The following is an 18,999-nucleotide window of genomic DNA, read 5'->3' as shown; positions in this document are numbered from 1 at the left end:
CTATGGGAACTTCCGATTCCGGTATCTGATATCGCAAAAGTATCGGAACACTGTATTGGAATTCTGATACAGCGAATATCGGCCGATACCCAATATTTGCAGTATCGGAATGCTCAACACTAGTAATAACCTTTTGAATGAACATTAAATTGATTTGTTTTATCCACACAATTCTATATTGAACGTCCTTTCTATCCTCACCATGCTCTTACTTACTGAAAGAGATGAACTGGAATATAAATTGGTGTCCATGCAGCGTGTAGGCGCATGTTCACACTGGCCACTCAACAGACAAAACCTAAGATAAAAATAAAATGAGCAAATACTCTGAAGTAAATAAATAAATAAATAGCAATAGTGCATGAAAATAATATAGGGTAACATCATTTTGATTTAAAAAAAAATCATAGAAGCCATCCCACTATGTCAAGGTGACCCTTTTCGGGATGGTCCTAACCTCTAGTATTAAAACTTACTAAATATTAAGAAAGTGTTTTTTTAACATCCTGCTACATTGAAGGACATAAATCAATAGAAATTGACATTCTGCAGATCTTGCTTGTTTCCTTTATGCTGTCACTGACTGCTCACTATGTAATGCAGGACAGAACATTAGCTGAACCATATGATCCTGCCCTGGGGCAAGTGGTGGGAAGCCAACATTTGTGCACTTAGAGCTATGAGTACAGAAGACATATTGCCTAAGCGTGACTAGTTTCATTCCTCGGTAAGGAGGAAGCCAGGGACAATGGGCTTGTCCTGCATTGCACATGATTTACTGGCTCCATAGCAACCAGTCATTCTGCAGCGGACACTAACAGCGGCCAGGTATGGATTCTTACTGCACGAGTCCCAATATCCATTCTTTTTAAGCATTTATGGAGTGGAAAGGAAATATTACCTCCATCTCTGTATGTAATTATTATGATTAATGTCTGTATAACACTACACAGAGCATTCAGTGCTCAGAGCAGCCTATGGTCAGGATGACATGTGACGCTCAGCCGCGGAAGCTTTAATAACATGGAAACTGTACCGAAATGTCAGGATTTATTTCTGTACGTCAGGAAATTCCAGACTCAACCGACATCTTCCTTCTCCAGAGAGGATTTTCTATATTGAGCACTTACAGACAACGGGTAACTAAGGAAATAAAGAGAGCAGACTAATATTTATATTATATGGTAACATATGATCTGTGACTGTCTATCTGTTGTAGAACTAAAGGTTCCAGCATGCCAAAATATGCTGGATTGTCCGCATGAAAGACACAAGTTGTCCAGTATAATAATAATGACTAATAGAAATAATAAATGATTAGGCATAAACTGCAAATATACAACTGTATGCCAACTATATACAGTACTTAAAACTGACCCAAAAGAGAGAAAAGTTGAAACAGTAAATGGAAAGTTAGGCCACATTCCCACCTTGAGCTTTTGGTGCGTTTATAATTTTGCAGAATTTCTGCACCTATTAACCCCTGTCTGACATCGGGCGTACATGTACGCCGATGTCGGACTCCCTCCCTTTAATGTGGCCTCCGGCGGTGAACCCACATCTTTCCCGGTACATGTCAGCTGTTTTGAACAGCTGACATGTGCCTGGAACAGCTATTAACCCGGTAAATGCCGCTGTCAAATGCTGACAGCAGCATTTAACTGGTGATTCCGGCCATCGGGATGGAAATCCGCCCACCGGTGACCCCCTTCACATGATCGCGGGTCACCGGTGTGTTGTCATGACAACTTAAGGTCTCCTGGAGACCTCTATGGTTGTCACTGCCGACTTGCTGTGAGCACCGCCCGGTGGTCGGCGCCCATAGCAAGTGACTAATTCTACTACATAGAGGCGACCTGATCATCGCCTCTATGTAGCAGAACCGATCGGGTTGTGGCACCTTCTAGTCTCCAATGGAGACTACTGAAGCATGCCAAAAGTAAAAAAAAAAAGTTTTTAAAAATATAAAAGTACAAGTCACCCCCCTTTCAAAATAAAACAATAAAAAAAAAAATCAAGCCTACACACATTTGGTATCACCGCTTTCTGAATCGCCCGATTTATCAGAAAAAAAAAGGATTAACCTGATTGCTAAACGGCGTAGCGAGAAAAAAAGTCAAAATTCCAGAATTACGTATTTTTTTTGGTCGCTGCGACATTGAATTAAAATGCAATAACGGGCGATCAAAAAAATCATATCTGCACCAAAATGGTATCATTAAAAACATCAGCTCAGCACGCAAACTTAAACTTTTTTTAAAATACACCCAATTGTAGAATTTATTATTCCAAGACCTGTTGATTAAAATATACTTTTGTTTGTGGCACAACCCCTTTAAGTAAAATAGGTTACTTGCATTTTTCCGAGAATACACAGTTTAAAAAACTCACCAAAAACTAATTGTGGGAACGTATCCTTAGGCTAGGTTGCCACTATGAATGTTTGCTGTGTTTTTGATCTTGCAGATTTTTTCCAACATTTCTGCACCAATTAGCTAAAATAGTTTTTAATGCTTTTTTTTCGTACACGCTGCGATTTTTGTCTCTTTTTGATATGTAATTTAAAATTTTAATATTTGTTTTAGAAACTTTGTTACTTGGCTTTGATAAAACTTTATTGATAAATACACTTAGGCTATGTGCCCACATTACGATTTTTAGCGCTTTTTTAGCGTTTTTACGGTGGTTTTCCGCTGCAGGAATGCTAAATTAACACTTATATTAAGCATCCCGTTATTTTAATGCATTCCGCAATTTTTGTGCCCATGCTGCGTTTTTTTCGGCTGCGGAAAAAAATGCAGCATGTTCATTAATTTTGCAGAAAATCTGCAGTTTTCCTGCAATAGAATTGTATTTGGACCATTATAAAAAAAAAACGCAAAAAATCCACACAAAAAAAACGCTAAAAAAACACAAGCGGATTTCCTGAGAATGTAATGTAAGGTGACATTAAGCCAGGTTAATAATAGAGAGGAGTCAATAAGACACCTAGTATTCATTATTAATCCAATAGTAGTAAAGGGTTAATAACACACACACACATTATGAATAAAGTGTTTTAATGAAATAAATACACATATGGGGTTTTAAAGTCTTTATTGTTCGCTTAATCCACCTGAAGACAATCGTTCTGTAAAAAAAATAAAATGGCTAATGCGACTGCTCCTGGCTGTAAAAACTGGGGAATGAATGGAATGCAGAGGAACGTAGCTTCGTAGACTTGCGGTGATGCGCCCCCTGGTGGCATAAACTCATATGAACTGTAGCGTGGGAAAATATTCCAAATAATTCCCACGCTAGAGTTCATATGAGTTTATGCCAGCAGGGGGCGCATCACTGCATGTCTACGAAGCTATGTTCCCCTGCATTCCATTCATTCCACAGATTTTACAGCCAAGAGCAACAGCTGCATTAGCAGGCTCCTGGTTGTAAATTTATTTAACCCCTTCAGATGGATTTACAGCATAATTTAACGGTCACATTAGCGTTTTGCGGGGCAGCGTCGGGCGCAGCCGCGACGACGCATGCGTCATGCGCCCCTATATTTAACATGGAGGCGCATGGACATGCGTTGTCTTGCGTTTTGTGACGCATGCGTCATTTTTGGCGCAAGCGTCAGGGCGCAGAGGATGCAGCAAGCCTGGGAGCTTTCTAGGTAAGTTCCCACTATCTATGAACATCCAGCAGAGGGCGCCTCACCGCAAATGAAGCTAAATATAGCTCATTGATCTATTTTTAGCCTCATTCCCCGGGGTTTTGCAGCGAGGAGCAGCCTGCATTAGCGGAACTCCTTGCTGCAAAATGTTTTAACCCCTTCAGAAGGATTTACATCGTTGGACGTTACAGATCTGCGGAGGGTAAGTATATTGTTGGTTTATTATGTTTTTTCTTTCACAGAACGAGGGTCTTCAGTGACTGGATTGGGCGTAGAATAAAATACTCCAACAACCATTGTTTTTATTTCATTAAAATAATTTTAAATAATGTGTTTGTGTTTTATTTAACCCTTTACTACAATTGGATTAATAATGGATAGGTGTCATAATTGACGCCTCTCCATTATTAATCTGGCTTAATGTCACCTTACAATAGCAAGGTGGCATTAACCCTTCATTACCCCATATCCCACCGCTACACGGGAATGGGAAGAGAGTGGCCAAGTGCCAGAATAGGCGCATCTTCCAGATGTGCCTTTTCTGGGGTGGCTGGGGGCAGATGTTTTTAGCCAGGGGGGGGCCAATAACCATGGACCCTCTCCAGGCTATTAATATCTGCCCTCAGTCACTGGCTTTACTACTCTGGCGGAGACAATTGCGCGGGAGCCCACGCCAATTTTTTCCGCCATTTAACCCTTTATTTTAAGAGCTAGAACGGCCAAATTTTGCAGATACACTCTACTGACATTAGTAGTGTGGAATCTGCAAAAAAAATGGAGAGAAGACATGGTTTACTATATGTAAACCATGTCTCAAATCATGTCGGGTTTTAGGAAGGAGAAAGAAAAAGCCGGTAATTGAATTACCGGCTTTCAAGCTGTATAGCGCTGGAATAAATATTAATATATATACATATATGTGTCTCACTGACATATATATATATATACCTATTCTATGTGTACACATTTATTCTACCTATTCTACTGTAAGCTGTCAGTGTGATTTTACTGTACACCGCACTGAATTGCCGGCTTTTCTCTCTAACAGCGCTGCGTATTTCTCGCAAGTCACACTGCTTGTCCGTGTGTAATCCGTATTTTTCACGCTTCCATAGACTTTCATTGGCGTATTTCTTGCGCAGTACGGTGACAAACGCAGCATGCTGCGATTTTCTACGGCCGTACAAAGCCGTATAATACTGATCAGTAAAATACGGCAGATAGGAGCAGAGGCATAGAGAATAATTGTGCCGTATTTTTTGCGAGTTTTACGGACGTAGTTTCTGCGCTCATACGTCCGTAAAACTCGCAAGTGTGAAGCCGGCCTTAAGGTGTACAATCCCAGCGGTCGGCCATTGGATTCCCATGCAACTTAACTGTGGGGTGACAATTGCTTGGCATGGCAGCAGGGGATCTGCTGAAGGCCTCTGTGGCTGCTATGTTGGTGTATCTATGAAGCCCGGCCACAGGCTGGATTTCATAGGAGACAGTGATTTTAACTATGTACCTAATAGGATTGAAAAGAAGGAAAACAAAGAAAAAAGTTTAAAAATATTAAAGGAGTAAAAAAAAAAAAAAAAAAGTAAAATTTTTTAAACATACCCCTATTTATAAACAAAGGAAAATAAACATTCGGTATTGTTACGTCCAATCAACACATTTAATATATATTAAACCCGTAAACGCCATAAAAAAAACAATTGTCATATTTCGTTTGCCACATTTCCCACAAAAATATTGAGCAAAAAAGCAATTAAAACATTGTGTAAACCCAAAAATTGTATCAATAAAAAAAAAAAATAATCATCTCACCACACTGAAAACAATCCCTCATACAGCTTTGTCGGTGGAGAAATAAAAAACGCATGGGTCTCAGAAAATGGCAACGCAAACAAATTTTATTAATTTTTTTAGCACTAAAAAAAAAAAAAATACTATAAGGCTGGAGTCACACACAACGTATAAATATACAGTCCGTTTTTTTTTTTCAGACCAAATACGCAGAAATGTTCCCTGAACAGTGATCCGTATGTCATCCGTAGGCAGAGTGTGGCTGCGTATTTTGCGCATGTAAACCTCCGTATGTAATACGTATGGCATCCGTACAGCGAGATTTTCTCGCCGGCTTGCAAAATGGACATAGAATGGATCCATGGGCTCAAATATTCGTGAAAACATACATACATACATACATATTTAATACAGCGCTAGATAGCTTAAAAGCCGGTAATTCAATTGCCGACTTTTGCCATCTCCTTATCAAAACCGACAGGATATGAGACATGGTTTACATACAGTAAACTATTTCATATGGTGTCTGTGTGCAAAATTTGTGGGGCTCTAGGTGTTCAAATAAAAGGTTAAATCACGGAAAAAACTGGCGTGGGCTCCCGCGCAATTTTCCCCGCCAGAGTGGGAAAGCCAGTGACTGAGGGCAGCCTAGAGAGGAACCATGGTTATTGGCCCCCCTGGCTGAAAACATCTGCCCCCAGCCACCCCAGAAAAGGCACATCTGTAAGATGCGCCTATTCTGGCACTTACCCACTCTCTTCCCACTCCGGTGTAGCAGTGAGATATGGGGTAATAAAGGGTTAATTTCACCTTGCTAATGTAAGGTGACATTAAGCCAGGTTAATAATAGAGAGGAGTCAATAAGACACCTATCCATTATTAATCCAATAGTAGTAAAGGGTTAATAATACACACACACATTATGAATAAAGTGTTTTAATGAAATAAATACACATATGGGGTTTTAAAGTCTTTATTGTTCGCTTAATCCACCTGAAGACAATCGTTCTGTAAAAAAAATAAAATGGCTAATGCGACTGCTCCTGGCTGTAAAAACTGGGGAATGAATGGAATGCAGAGGAACGTAGCTTCGTAGACTTGCGGTGATGCGCCCCCAGGTGGCATAAACTCATATGAACTGTAGCGTGGGAAAATATTCCAAATAATTCCCACGCTAGAGTTCATATGAGTTTATGCCAGCAGGGGGCGCATCACTGCATGTCTACGAAGCTATGTTCCCCTGCATTCCATTCATTCCACAGATTTTACAGCCAAGAGCAACAGCTGCATTAGCAGGCTCCTGGTTGTAAATTTATTTAACCCCTTCAGATGGATTTACAGCATAATTTCCAGCAATACGCTGACATATGCAGCATGCTGCGATTTTCTCAGCCCATATATTACAGCTGCGAAATATACGGCAGATAGGAGCTGCCCCATAGAGAATTATTGCTACGTGTGCAATTCGTAGTTGTTGCGCCTCTCATACGTCCGTAAAACTCTCTAGTGTGACGCCGGCCTAATAGTATAGTACTGCTGTAATCCTACTGACCTGAAGAATCATCTTGGCAGGTTATTTTTACTGCACAATGAACGTCACATAAACAAAAAACAATGTCGGAATTGTGGGTTGTTTTTTTTGCCATTTCACTGCTCTTGGATTTTTTTCCCCTTTATTCCATTTTAAAGCAGTTAATTACATTTTCCTCTTTGTTCATTTTTTTTTTGAAAATAGAAAATCTTGGCATTTACTGTAGCTGTTCAAATAAAAGGGCATGGGAAATAGGTATCCCAGATCTTAGAGTTTTGGCAAGTTTTTGTATCAAATGGATATGTGCAAACAATGTCTTTTACAGGTACATTCCACCTGGAACCCGCCTAAAAAAACACTCAATAAATAATGAACATATGCACAACAATGTCAGAACGACTTGTACATATGTTCCTTCCGTTGTAACTCCTTTCAGGGTATGTGCACAAGTTCAGGAATTTTTGCGCGTTTTTTCGTGATAAAAATGCTTAAAAAACGCATACATATGCATCCTATCATTTAGAATGCATTCCGCATTTTTTGTGTACATGATGCGTTTTTTTCCGCAAAAAAAAACGCATTGCAGGAAAATAAGCATCATGCTCATTCATTTTATGCGGATTTCCCATTATATTATGGCATTTGGAGTGTGTGGAAAAAAACGCAAAAAATCTGCAAAAAACGTGAAAAATACGCATGCAGAATTCCTGCGGAAAACCTCAGGTTTATCTCAGGAAAATTCTGCATGCATTCCGGACGTGTGCACATACCCTCAACTGATTCAAGATTCGAAAGTCTTCAAAGCTGCTAAAGGAAATGACATGACCGCAGGGGCTGGCTGGCACTTTTCAGCCTGGGTGGCAATCACAAGGCAGTGGCCCTGGAATTGGATGGCGCACCTCTGCCCTGCTTATCTCTGGCCCTTGAATGAAAGCAGCAGAGATAACATGCTTTAAAGACAGGCTGGTACATAGGTATGGGAACAGAACAGAGCTTGTTGCATAGATATGGGAGCAGAACCAAACTTACGGCCTACATAGATACGTAACAGAAGCAAGCTGACTACATAGACCCGAGAACGGAACCAAGATTACTACGTAGATAAGGAAACTGAAAGGAGCTTACTAAAGAGATGTGGGAGCAGAAATGAGCTTACTAAAGTGATAAGGGAGCAGAACCGAGTTTACTACAGAGATATAGGAGCAGAACCAAGCTTAATAGAGATATGGGGGCAGAACAGAGCTTACTACAGAGATATGCGAGAAGAACCAAGCTTAGTACAGAAATATAGCCACTGAAAAGGGGTTACCACAGAGATATGAGAGTAGAACATAGCTGACTACAGAGATAAGGGAGCTGAACTGAGTTTACTAGATAGATATGGGAGCAGAACAGAGCTTACTACACAGATATCAGACCAGAACCAAGCTTACTACATGGATAAGGGAGCAGAACCAAGCTTACTAAAGAGACATAAGACCAGAACCGAGCTTACCACAGAGATATCATACCGGAACCGAGATTACTACAGAAATAAGGGAGCAGAACCAAGCTTACTAGAGAGATATGGGAGCAGAACAGAGCTTACTAGAGAGATATGGGAGCAAAACTGCATTTACTACAGAGATATGGAAGCAGAACTGAGCTTAGTACAGACATATGAGAGCAGAACAGAACTTACTACAGAGATAAGGGAGCTAAACTGAGTTTACTAGAGAGATAAAGAAGCAGAAAAGAGCTTACTACAGAGGTATGAGTGCAGAACCGAGCTTACTACAGAGATATGGGAGCAGAACTGAGCTTGCTACAGAGATATGGGAGTAGAACCGAGCTTACTACAAAGATATGGGAGCAGGACCGAGCTTACTAAGGAGATATGAGAGCAGAACTAAGCTTACTACAGAGATATGAGATCAGAACCGAGTTTAGTACAAAGATATGGGAGCAGAATCGAGCTTAGTACAAAGATATAGGAGCAGAACTGAGTTTACTACAGAGGTATGGGAGCAGAGCAGAGATTACTACAGAGATATGGGAGCAGAACCGAGTTTACGATAGAGATAAGAGAGCAGAACTGAGCTTACTACCGAAACTTCTGACCAGATCCAAGCATACTACAGTGATAAGGGAGCAGAACCAATCTTACTACAGAGATATCAGAGCAGAACCAAGCTTACTACAAAGATATGGGAGCAGGACCGAGCTTACTACGGAGATATGACCTCATTACCTCTATATAGCAAAACACTCTATTCAAAGACCAATGATACCACCATACACCTTCTACTACATAATGACTGAAACACATTAAGCTGGTACTAAATAAAAAAAAACACTATTAAAAAGAGCAATATTCCCACCTTACAGTAACTGTATATTGGTAGATACCAGTCCCGCAGAACATACATGTTATTACAGTACAGTTACCATATATACTAACTTACACATGACGTTCTTTGTGATTCGGGTTATTCACTTTCTAGTCTTTTCCATCTGGCCCAGACCTCCATTACCACTTCTCCAGCCACAGCTTGTCTGCAAAGATTACAACAAAAATACATTTCCAGCGACGTCGCCATCTATTTCCAACCTACAAAAACTCCTCACTCTGCAAGCACTTGCAGTGTGGAACATTGACCTCAATATTTAAAAAATTGTTCCATTATTAAGATTACTCCCTCCTCAAAAAATGAAAGTGTCCCATAGAAAGTATAAATACCCCTACTGTGCAAAGGCCTGTATTCTATATAATATCCCAAGTGCCCCCTTTCAGCAACAAATACCCTAGAGTGTCCACTTAAAGTCAATAATGCCCCCCAAACAAAATAAATAAATAATGGAACCTGAGAGCCCCTATCAAAACTAATATTGTCTCCATTTATAACAAATAATGTCCACTGAGTGCCCACACAGCTCTGCATATACAGAATGATGGTCCTACAGCCCCCAATACACAATATCATGGTCCTCAAAGCCCTTTATTATACATTGAGGATCCCAGAGCTCCCTATGTATAGTAAAATGGCCCCACTGCCCCCTATATATAGTATGAAGGTCCTCACTGCCCCATATATATGTACGTATATATTGTGATGCAGCAGTGTGACCAAACACAGTCAAACGGCCGTGACCCAAACAAGTTCAAACAAAATGTTCCTTTATTGTGTTACTTCACATAGTCTATACATTATACGGCTTCTTCATACAGTCCATTAGTAATACATGGCTATATGATGCAGTCAATACACAGGCCGAACTTCCATCTATCCAGTTTCCCTGGGTGACCACAAGCCGGTAACAAGTCTCTGCACTCACTCAGTGCACTGCACTCTTTATCCTCTGGAGTGCAGCCAGGTAAACACAAGACAGCCCAAGACACAGGGTGTCGGTCTCTCTGGTTCCTTTTGATCCTGTGTTGCTCCACACAGAAAGAGCTCTGCAGACAACTGCCCTACCTGCTTCCAAACCAACACTGACACACCTCCCCCTCCACTACAGGGCTTTTAGGATATGTGCACACGTTGCAGATTTGACTGTGGAATTTTCTGTGCAGATTTTGCATTTCTTGGCAGAAAACGCAAGTCAGAATCTGCACCTTTTTTTGGTATGTGCACATGTTGCAGATTTTTGTGCAGATTTCTTCCTTTTTTTACCCCTGCAGATTTCTATTATGGAATGGGTGCAGAAACGCAGCAGATCTGCACAAAAGAACTGACATGGTCATTTTTTGAATCTGCTGCGTTTTCAGTGCAGATTTTTCCACACCATCAGCACAGCACTTTCTTTTTGCCATTGGTTTACATTGTACTGTAAATCACTTGCAGATCTGCAGCGTTTCTGCGCGGAAAAAAAAGCTGCAGATCTGCAGGAAATCCGCAACGTGTGCACATACCCTGAATCAGTCACTGCTTCACTATTCTAATTACAGCCACACCTGTGTCTGTAGTACTCCCTCATGGCCTCACTACGCTTCCATGCACATTATTATTATTATTATTTATTATTATAGCGCCATTTATTCCATGGCGCTTTACATGTGAGGAGGGGTATACTGTACATAATAAAAACAGGTACAATAATCTTGAACAATACAAGTCACAACTGGTACAGGAGGAGAGAGGACCCTGCCCGCAAGGGGTCACAATCTACAAGATTCTGGAGAGCACATACAGCGCCCCCTAGCTGTAACAGGGGACACTGCCTCACAATGTATATATATATATATTTAGTATGATGGCCCCACTGCTCAGTATATATAGCATGAAGGTCCTCACTGCCCCTTATATATAGTGTGAATGTCCCCCTGCTCCTTACATATGTAGTATGATGGTTCGCACTGCACCATGTATATATAGTAGGATGGCCCCAGTTCCCCTATATAAATAGTATGACAACACGGCCGCACACAGTTTGCGGTGAGCGCCCATCAGGTGGCCGGCCCTGTATAACCCCTGGGTGAGTGGCCCGGAGGGCATTTGCCTCCCTGTCTCCTGACCCAGCCCGCCCTTGCATGACTCTTCTTCAGGAAATTTCTGCTTGGAAGACACCACTATTTTAATCACCAAATTAAAATGACAAAAAAATCAGGTGATAGATGCGACAAAAAAAATGCTTCATGAAAAATAGGGTCTAGTGTGTAGTGTGCACATACCTTTACTCTACAGAAATGTGGGGAACGGTGCAAATGGCAGATGTTTTAGTACAACTAATAGACTGAAAGATCAACATGGCAAATGCAATCTGGATGGATTGTTGAGGAACCAGTTTGGGCAGGGAATGGCCCTTTAGTAAAGGGTTTACATTTTGCTTCTGCAGTACTTTGTTACCATAGCTATAAGCCTTGCTTACTTCAATCCTAAGAATTTGTGACAGTTGTAATTTATAGACACAGGATGTTCCCTGGAGCTATGAAATGTTAATCTTGGCCTGATCTGAGCTAAGTGTTGGTAGGATTATTTACTTCTTTCACCTTAAGGGTATGTTCACACGTTCAGGATTTCCATCCTTTTTTTTTCCTGACTGTTTTTTAAAAAACTGCAGCTCTTGGCAGAAAACGCAGGTCCTTTTTTTGGTCCTTTTTTGGTCCGTTTTTGATGCGTTTTTTGATGCGTTTTTTGATGCGTTTTTTTGATGCAGTTTTCTAGCCAGAGTCTGTGTGTTTTCTAGGAATTTTTTTAGGGTTAAAATGGCTGAAAATACCCTAACCCTACCCCTAACCCTAACCCTACCCCTAACCCTAACCCTACCCCTAACCCTACCCCTAACCCTAACCCTACCCCTAACCCTACCCCTAACCCTACCCCTAACCCTAACCCTACCCCTAACCCTACCCCTAACCCTACCCCTAACCCTACCCCTAACCCTACCCCTACCCCTATTCTAACCTTAGTGAAAAAAAAAAAAAAAAAAAATTCTTTATTTTTTTTATTGTCCCTACCTATGGGGGTGACAAAGGGGGGGGGGTGTCATTTACTATTTTTTTATTTTGATCACTGAGATAGGTTATATCTCAGTGATCAAAATGCACTTTGGAACGAATCTGCCGGCCGGCAGATTCGGCGGGCGCACTGCGCATGCGCCCGCCATATCTGCCGGCCGGCAGATTCGGCGGGCGCACTGCGCATGCGCCCGCCATTTTGCAAGATGGCGGCGCCCAGGGAGAAGACGGCCGGACGGACACCGGGACGCCGGGTGAGTATAAGGGGGGGAGATTAGGGCACGGGGGGGGCATCAGAGCACTGGGGGGGGGCATCGGAGCACTGGGGGGGGGCATCGGAGCACGGGGGGGCGGGATCGGAGCACGGGGGGGGCAGCCACACTCCGCCCACGCACTTCCGCCCGCTCCCCGCACTTCCTGCTGCAGCGGTTCTGCACATCAAACCGCAGTAAAACCCGCAGATATATTTTTGATCTGCGGGTTTTACTGCGGTTTGGACCTCACAATGGAGGTCTATGGGTGCAGAACCGCTGCGGCTCCGGAAAAAGAATTGACATGCTCCTTCTTTTTTCCGGGAGCTATTCAGCGCGTCTTTTTTTTTACAATTTCCGGACCATGTGCACAGTGTGTCCTGTTTTCCATAGGGTACAGTGTACTGTACCCTGCATGGAAAACAGCCGCGGAACCGCAGCGGCAAAACCGCCGCGGTTCCGCGGTAAAAAACGCACTGTGTGAACATGGCCTAAATGTTTAAGAAAAGATAAATATAGTATCACGTGTGAGAGATGAATAGATAAATAAGTGTGGCAGTCAGAAAGGATGTAATGCAGAGCCATCCATACGCTCAGAGAAGGAGGCCACGCTACCGGCTCATCTAATATATAAAGCTGAATGTGTGTGTACGAGTATGTGTGTGTGTGTATGTCCGGGATTGGCATCTGCACCATCACAGCTACAGCCACAAAATTTTGCACAGTCACACGTCTGGACCCCGAGAGCATCATAGGCTATGTTGTGAGGTGAAATTTTAACCCCGCACGTTCCAATTGACCAAACAATTTTGCCCCTATCTACATAATGGGCAATAAGTGAAAGGAAAAGTGTTGGAGGAAAATTGACAGCTGCCAGATGTGAACAAGGGGGACTTAAAGAATGAGAGCGATGGTGCCAAAGAGTATATACCGTACAGTTGCTAAGGTGGGGCCCCGACATGGGATACTCACCACACATGGGGATATGAACATACACACAAAATGCGCCACAAACTACCACGTGCTTGAACACATATACCACCCTCAGCACAAATTTCACCACACATACACCAACCTCACACAAAACTTGCACCTACTCAAAACGCACCACACATAAAACTTGCCACACGCAAAACTCGCCATGCGCAAAACTTGCTGCACACAACTTGCTACACTAAAATGTCACATGCAACTCGACACACAAAAAGATGCTACATGCATGTCGCCACACGCAACTCAAAACACACAACTTGACACATGAAACTCGCCCTAAAACACACACAAGTCTGGTATTATCCTTCAAAAATAAAAATCTGATTATTAAGCAGGCAAACTACAAGAGCAACAAATGTACCATATAGGAAGTAAGGCAGCTGTCAGTCACATGACCTGTCTATTATGTGTATGTGTGAGCTAATATATACTGCCAGGGGGGAGGGCATGCTGTTGGCTGGGGATTTATCAGGCTGCCAATTTAGCTTACAAATACTGAGGTAAAAATATTGACCAAATAACGTGTAAACGAGGTCTAATACAGGAGGTACACACACATATATACTATATACAGGAGGAGATGACATACAGGTACATACAGCGTCGGACTGGAGCACCTTGGGCCCACCAGAGAAAATCATTCTTGGGGCCCACTATGTAGCTACATAGAAATAGATACAAGACCACCAATTGTACAGTAAAAAGCGCTAATATCAGGGTATAATATAAGGTAATTCACGTCTTAATTATGTAGCAAGGGTTGGGGTAGCCCCCTCACAATATAATGTAGCCCCCTCATAAAATATAATGCAGTCCCCTCTCATAGAATATAATGCAGCACCCCACAAAATATAATGCAACCCCCTCAGGTATAACACACCCTCCCACCATAGAATATAATTTAGCACCCTCATAGGGTATAATGTAGCCCCCCTCATATAGTATAATGCAGCCCACCACAGAATATAATGTAGTTCCCTGAGAGAATGCAGCTCCACCACAGAATATAATGCAGCCCCCCAAAGAGTATACTGTAGCCCCCTCATATAGTATGATGTAGCCCCCCATAATATAAAGTAGTGTAGTCCCCTGAGAATAATGCAGTCCCCCCACAGAATATAATGTATCCCCCTCATAGAGTATAATGTAGCCCCCTCATAGAGTATAATGCAGCTCCTCTCCACCCCCATCATTGTCCTCATCACCACCTCCATCATTGCCTTCTCCCCCTCCACCCCCATCACTGCCCATTCCACCACCTGCATCATTGCCTCCTCCCCCACCATCATTGTCCATTTCATCACCTCAATCATTGCCTTCCCCCACCGCCATCATTGCCAATTTCATCACCTCCATCATTGCCTCCCACCACCACCATTGCCCATCACCTCCATCATTGCCTCCCCACCATCATTGCCAATCACCTCCATTGCCTACCACCTCCATCATTGCCCATCACGTCCATCATTGCCTTCCCCACCACCATCATTGCCCATCACCTCTATCATTGCCTCCCCAAAATCATTGCCTATCACCTCCATTGCCTATCACCTCCATCATTGCCCATCACCTCCATCATTGCCTCCCCCACCACCATCATTTCCCATCACCTCCATCATTGTCTCCCCCACCACCAACATTGCCCATCACCTCCATAATTGTCTCCCCCACCACCATCATTGTCCATCACCTCCATCATTGTCTCCCCCCACCACCATCATTGCCCATCACCTCCATCATCTCCCCCACCAATATCATTGTCCTTCACCACCACACACACACCTCACCGCCGCAGATGCGGCCCAGCCCATAGACGCCCCCAAGCTGACCAACCTCAGAAGGCATGGGGCGTGCGTCCCCCGGGGACAAAATACGGACCCTTTAAACCGCAGAGGGGGACCCGACCTACCCGAACTAGGGGAGGGCAGCAACCGGGGTTTTGTGGCAGCTGAACATGTGGATAAGGAAAGAGACACGTAGGACTTGATTACACCAATACTTCAGGTATAGAGAAAGTAAAGTTTACTAAAGCAAAGTCACACAGTACATAAACAAAACATGATGATGTCAGGCTCCCGATTCCACACCTCAGAAGGGTACCACCCAGTGGACCCCTAGGCACCAACGGATCACCGAGGCACAGATAGGCGGGACATCAGGACCCAGGCAGGACATCAGGATACATGAGGACATCAGGGTACAGGCAAGACATAATAATAATAATAATAATAATAATTTTTATTTATATAGCGCCAACATATTCCGCAGCGCTTTACAAATTATAGAGGGGACTTGTACAGACAATAGACATTACAGCATAACAGAAATACAGTTCAAAACAGATACCAGGAGGAATGAGGGCCCTGCTCGCAAGCTTACAAACTATGGGGAAAAGGGGAGACACGAGAGGTGGATGGTAACAATTGCTATAGACATCAGGACTCAGGAAAGACCTCAGGACATCAGGACACAGGCAGGGCATCAGGACATCTGGACCCAGGGTCAACGGCAGACATCAGACAGGAGTCGTTCGGTTCCGGACATCCGACACGACCTACAGGCACCACCAGAGTCATCAGGCTCCAAGCTCCAGACAGCGGTCATCAGGTTCCAGACTGCGGTTGTCAGGCTCCGGGCATCGGACCTAGGAAGGAACTCAAGCGTGATGGTGCAAACACCGCCATACTGGACATAAGCCAGATGGGGTTAACACCGCATGGTAGTCAGAGCACAGAGTAGTAGATGCTCAGCAGAAACACCGGTTTCAAGAGACTCAAAGTCACTGGGAGTGAGGCTCCAGATGCAGAGGGATTCCAGGAACATAATCACAGCAGACATAGTTCAGACAGGTTCAGGTACAGGATCAAGGATTCGGGCCTGGATATACCGCCTCCAGGACAGGCGCCAGAACAGGACAAAACAGGATTCAAGGCAAGGACTTTGGTACCAAAACATAGACGGGAGAAGTGCAGGAACACAAACACACATAGCAAAGTTCAAGAGCTTTGTGAGTGTAGCTCAGGCCCCACCCATAGGGCAGGGGAGCTTTATATATGAGCTGCCCCTCAGCAATTGGCTGGGAACAGCATTTGAAGTACACACCCTAACCCTGATAAAAGCAGGGGAGGTGTGGCCGCGCACGCCCTAAGCACACATAGAAACCATTACAGCACCATCAGTGCAGGATCTGAGGTTCAGGGCACCTGACTGAAACTGCATGCACTGAGCCACGTGGAAAGTCATGCACCAGCCGCAAATGACCTCATAACCCGCGGACAGCTTCACAGCAGCAACCAGGGACCGCACAAGAGGAAGGTATGCAGCAGGGCAAATACCTAAATGCCCATGTACGACTGCGCTGCAGAGCTGCAGGGTTAAAGCAAACATATGCATTGTCATGCCAAAAAACCAGAAACAGACAGAATGGCATGACACCATATTAGTCTAGCTTTTCTTGTTTTTCAGACAGGAAGTAGGTCGCCGGGAGGTGAGCTGTTCTGTGTGAGTCTGTGTGCCTGCATGTGTGTGTGTGTGCGCGGTGCTTTGTGCGTGTGTGTGGTGTGGTGGTGGGGCTTTACATGAGGGCAGTGTTAGCTGCAGCCTGCGGCTAACGCTGCCCGCTATTAAAGAGAAATTGTATTCATACCTCTCCATGCCCATAGGGGCGTGGGGAAGCGTGAATATTCATTTTGCTTTAGCAGAGGGGACAGGAACCTGTCTCCAGCTGCTGCTACGCTGGCACAGGGCAGACCCCCTTGACTCAGGGACTCCATAGCCACTGGCTGGGGGCCCCTGGAGCAGTGAGGCCCTAGGCAGCTGCTGGCCAGTATGCAAGCCGGTGTCAGTGCCTGGGCCCACCGGAGAATCCTCCGGTTCTCCGGTGGGCCTGTCCAAGCCTGGGTACATACTATATACAGGGGAGATGACACACAGGTATATACTATATGCAGGAGCAGATAACACACAGGTATATACTATATACAGGAGGAGATGACTTACAGATATATACTATATACAGGAGGAGATGACATACAGGTATATACTATATATAAGAGGAGATGACATACAAGTATATACTATATACAGTACAGGAGGAGATGACACACAGGTATATACTATGTACAGAAGGAGATGACATACAGGTATATACTATATATAAGAGAAGATGACACACAGGTATATACTATATACAGGAGGAGATGACATACAGGTATATACTATATATAGGAGGAGATGACATACAGGTATATACTATATAAAAGAGGAGATGACACACAGGTATATACAGGAGGAGATGACATACAGCAGGTACATACTATATGCAAGGGAGATGACATACAGGTACAGTGGGGCAAAAAAGTATTTAGTCAGTCAGCAATAGTGCAAGTTCCACCACTTAAAAAGATGAGAGGCGTCTGTAATTTACATCATAGGTAGACCTCAACTATGGGAGACAAACTGAGAAAAAAAAATCCAGAAAATCACATTGTCTGTTTTTTTATCATTTTTTTGCATTTTATGGTGGAAAATAAGTATTTGGTCAGAAACAAACAATCAAGATTTCTGGCTCTCACAGACCTGTAACTTCTTCTTTAAGAGTCTCCTCTTTCCTCCACTCATTACCTGTAGTAATGGCACCTGTTTAAACTTGTTATCAGTATAAAAAGACACCTGTGCACACCCTCAAACAGTCTGACTCCAAACTCCACTATGGTGAAGACCAAAGAGCTGTCAAAGGACACCAGAAACAAAATTGTAGCCCTGCACCAGGCTGGGAAGACTGAATCTGCAATAGCCAACCAGCTTGGAGTGAAGAAATCAACAGTGGGAGCAATAATTAGAAAATGGAAGACATACAAGACCACTGATAATCTCCCTCAATCTGGGGCTCCACGCAAAATCCCACCCCGTGGGGTCAGAATGATCACAAGAACGGTGAGCAAAAATCCCAGAACCACGCGGGGGGACCTAGTGAATGAACTGCAGAGAGCTGGGACCAATGTAACAAGGCCTACCATAAGTAACACACTACGCCACCATGGACTCAGATCCTACAGTGCCAGACGTGTCCCACTGCTTAAGCCAGTGCATGTCCGGGCCCATCTGAAGTTTGCTAGAGAGCATTTGGATGATCCAGAGGAGTTTTGGGAGAATGTCCTATGGTCTGATGAAACCAAACTGGAACTGTTTGGTAGAAACACAACTTGTCGTGTTTGGAGGAAAAAGAATACTGAGTTGCATCCATCAAACACCATACCTACTGTAAAGCATGGTGGTGGAAACATCATGCTTTGGGGCTGTTTCTCTGCAAAGGGGCCAGGACGACTGATCCGGGTACATG

General features: G+C 43.5%; 1 protein-coding gene across 1 annotated transcript in view; it reads left to right on the top strand.

Moving 5' to 3' along the window:
* Positions 1-808: 808 nt before the first annotated feature.
* The window catches only part of LOC138658308 (uncharacterized), a 192,294-nt gene continuing 174,103 nt past the window's right edge, over positions 809-18,999 (top strand). The window contains exon 1 of the mRNA XM_069745784.1: positions 809-828. The gene's annotated coding sequence lies outside the window, so the exon portion shown is untranslated. The remainder of the gene's footprint in view (positions 829-18,999) is intronic.

Source organism: Ranitomeya imitator, chromosome 1 (genome assembly GCF_032444005.1).
Source record: "Ranitomeya imitator isolate aRanImi1 chromosome 1, aRanImi1.pri, whole genome shotgun sequence".
Taxonomy (NCBI): domain Eukaryota; kingdom Metazoa; phylum Chordata; class Amphibia; order Anura; family Dendrobatidae; genus Ranitomeya; species Ranitomeya imitator.
Note: the sequence above shows the minus strand (reverse complement) of the source record. Positions and strands in the feature narration are given on the sequence as shown.